Raw genomic sequence first — 3,587 nt, 5'->3', positions numbered from 1 at the left:
ACAGAGACATGGTAGCCGTGAGCTGTGTGTGTGACAGAGACATGGTAGCCGTGAGCTGTGCGAAGCTTATGAGAAGGAGTACATTTAAAAATAACCAATGATCTTTTATCATTACCATGTAAACTTTGTAACTGTCTGTGTTACACACTCATAAAACAGGCACCACGGTGGGTCCATTTGTACCAGCATGTGTGAGTAGAAAGACGGCTATAAGACTTAAGCAATAGGAATCGACCCACTCTGTAATCATCTTTCGGACCATGATATAAGTGTTCATGGAAACACCATAAGTCGCCATGGTTGTAAGTAAGCTGGAGTAAGGATTCCCATGGCTAGAAACACTTATTGCTCTTCCACAGAATCCAGGTTCAGTTCCCTGCACGCACGTGGCATCTTACAACCAACATCTGTAGTTTCAATTCCAGAGGATTCCATGTCATCTTCGGGCCTCTGTGGCCTGACCTCCACATACACATTACACACAAAGTCATGATGGTGTACACACACACACATACATACACTCACACACACACACACATACACTCACACACATACATATACACACACACACATACATACACACACACACACATACACACATACAAACACACATACTCTCACACATACACACATATACACACACATACACACAATTTAAAAATAGATTTTGGAATGAACTCAAGACATCTGGACAAACAAAACCTGAGTCATCCCTCAGCCTATTGTGTTCTCTTCTTAAATGTATAAACTATAATATATTCATACTTGGTTATGCTAAAAAGTGAAGTAACTGTAAGTACAGAGACAAAATGAATTTTCCAGCTAACACAGAGAAGGCTAGGCTCTACAGTGAACTTCAGCTCAGCCTGGGCCACGGTGTGAAACTATCTCAAAAGTGTATGTACAGCCGGGCAGTGGTGGTGCACGCCTTTAATCCCAGCACTTGGGAGGCAGAGGCAGGCAGATTTCTGAGTTCGAGGCCAGCCTGGTCTACAGAGTGAGTTCCAGGACAGCCAGGGCTACACAGAGAAACTCTGTCTTGAAAAACCAAAAAAAAAAAAAAAAAAAAAGTGTATGTACTGTGTGTGTGTGTGTGTGTGTGTGTGTGTGTGTGTGTGTGTGTGAGAGAGAGAGAGAGAGAGAGAGAGGGAGGGAGGTATGGATGTGATTGTATGTGTGTATATCTGTCTCTCTGTGTATGTGTGTGCACCACTTGTCCAGTGTGCACAACCCCTTAGGCTCAATGCTCAGAACCACCATAAAAGAAAGGTGCATGCAGGAAGGGTGGGTATGGGGGGTGCATAATAAAAAGACTCACAGAAACACATTAACCAGTTGTTTCTGATTTACAGGTAAGCTAAATTGTTCTGTTCCTCCCTCCCCTACTCCCCCATGTGGTGGTTTGAATATGCTTGCTCGAAGGAGTGGCACTATTAGAAGGTGCAGTCTTGTTGAAGGAAGTGTGTCACTGTGGGGGTGGGCAATGAGACCCTCCTCCTAGCCACATGGGAGTCCACCTTCTCCTGGCAGCCTTTAGATGAAGATATAAAACACTCAGCTCCTCCTGCACCATGCCTTCCTAGATGCTGCCATGCTCCCACCTTGATAATAATGGACTAACCTCTGAACCCGTAAGCCAGTCCCAAATAAATGTCGTCCTTATAAGAGTTGCCTTGGTCATGGTGTCTGTTCACAGCAGTAAAACCCTAACTAACACAACCTGTATCTTCTAAATATTCAACAGTAGACAAAATTGTTACTTTTAGAAGTTTTTAACGTTCAAGTTTTAACTAATATTGAGTAAAACTTAATAGTAAAACTGAAAATTTGCACAATACTTTCTTTTAAAAACTCTTAACCTTCTAGGTGGTAGTGGCACACACCTTTAATCTCAGCACTCAGAAGGCTGAGGCAGGCAGATTTCTGTGAGTTCCAGGCCAACCTGATCTACATAGTGAGTTCCAAGACAGTCTGGGCTACACAAAGAAATGCTGTCTTGAAAAACCAAAAATAAATAAAAACTAAAGCTAAAACTTTTAACCAGGTGTTATAGGCACACTTGTAGCCCCAGTAGTCAGGAAGCTGAGGCAAAAGGATCCCAGTTTTGAAGCTACTCTAGGTTACACCATAAAATCCAGGCTTGTGGGGAGGATGACCCATCAACGTTCTGTATTCAGCTGTTTTCTTTTAGGTCTAGTAAGAATAAGATATCCAACTTAAATTCTAGTATATACCACAAAGACACAAGAGATGCTAATTAAACAAGGAAGGGAGGGAGAAAAGAGGTAAAAGAAAACCAGCAGTCCTGGGAAAGAGGGCCGGGAGTGATGGGTGGTGCGCACAGCACACCTTCAACCCCAGCCCTCTGGCGGCAGGGGCATGTGGATCCATGATTTTGAGACTAGCTAGTCTACATAGCGGAGTACCAGGACAGCCAGAGCTATACAATAGAGAGACCCTGTCTGAAAAACTAAGCAAACAAAGACTCGGTGAGCAGCAGGGTCAGAGTGGAGCCGGACGGCTCAGTGACTTTGGGCTCTTATTTGATGCCTTGTCTATCACTGGCTGTGGAAAGCCATCTGTAGAGCAGTCAGGAGACCTTCCCCTCGTGCGACTGTGGACAGCATGAGGATGTGCTGGGCTGGGCAGAAGGCTGAGGAAATGCTTGTTCTTCCATGGGCTGTGACTGGAGTGCATCCAGGAGGGTGACAGAGATGAAGAGAGACCCAGAGTCAAACCATCCCATACCAAGGAGACAGGCTGAGTGTCCTACTCAGCAGGGTTCAGGAAAACAAAGCTTTTCAAGTTACAAGGAGGTAGATTTTCAGTTCCTTTCCCCTCCTGCTATGTAAGAAAGAGCATATTCAACATGACATGAATCAACTTTATAAGTCACTGAGTGTGCTCAAAAAGAGGGATGAAAAAACTAAACAACCCCCAGATATGCAGAAAGCCTGTTAGCCGGTGCAGGGTAAGAGACGCTGAGGCGGGGGAGTGGGTGGAGCACGCCATTAATCCCGGCAGGGCAAGTTCCAGGTCAGATGTACATAATTCAAAAAAACTGTGATGTGACTTCATTTACAAACCACGTAAGTCCATCCATAAACTCCACTGAAAATTTGTCATAAGAATTTGTTTTCTATTTTAGTTATGACGAAAAAAGACTTTCAAACATTAAAGAATCATGGTAGCATAGCAGATACAAAATTACTCCTAAAAGGTAACATAGATAAATAGAAAATACAGTTAATAACATTAACAGAACCTCTACTCCCCAACTCCAAACCAAAGGTCAATGTACTCCTGGTATTTGCAGTAACACTGTTAAAACTGCTGAGCCACAGCTGTGGGGCTTGGTGACACAACACTGGCCTAGGACTGTTAACCCTACGTAATATGTGTATTTCAGCTGAGGGGTCACACAGTTCAGTGTTATTTCTTTCTTTCTTTAAAAAAAAAATTATGTACCTGTGTGCGTGTGTGTGTGTCTCTCTCTCTTTCTCTCTGTGTGTGTGTGTGTGTGTGTGTGTGCGTGTGTGTGAGAGAGAGAGAGAGAGAGAGAGAGAGAGAGAGAGAGAGAGAGAGAG

General features: G+C 43.7%; 1 protein-coding gene across 1 annotated transcript in view; it reads right to left on the bottom strand.

Moving 5' to 3' along the window:
* Rcor1 (REST corepressor 1) overlaps positions 1–3,587 on the bottom strand; it is an 80,566-nt gene that overhangs the window by 35,424 nt on the left and 41,555 nt on the right. The window lies entirely within an intron of this gene.

Source organism: Grammomys surdaster, unplaced genomic scaffold, assembly GCF_004785775.1.
Source record: "Grammomys surdaster isolate TR1022 unplaced genomic scaffold, NIH_TR_1.0 144, whole genome shotgun sequence".
Taxonomy (NCBI): domain Eukaryota; kingdom Metazoa; phylum Chordata; class Mammalia; order Rodentia; family Muridae; genus Grammomys; species Grammomys surdaster.
The sequence above is the reverse complement of the archived record's forward strand: the minus strand, read 5'-3'. Positions and strand labels throughout refer to the sequence as shown.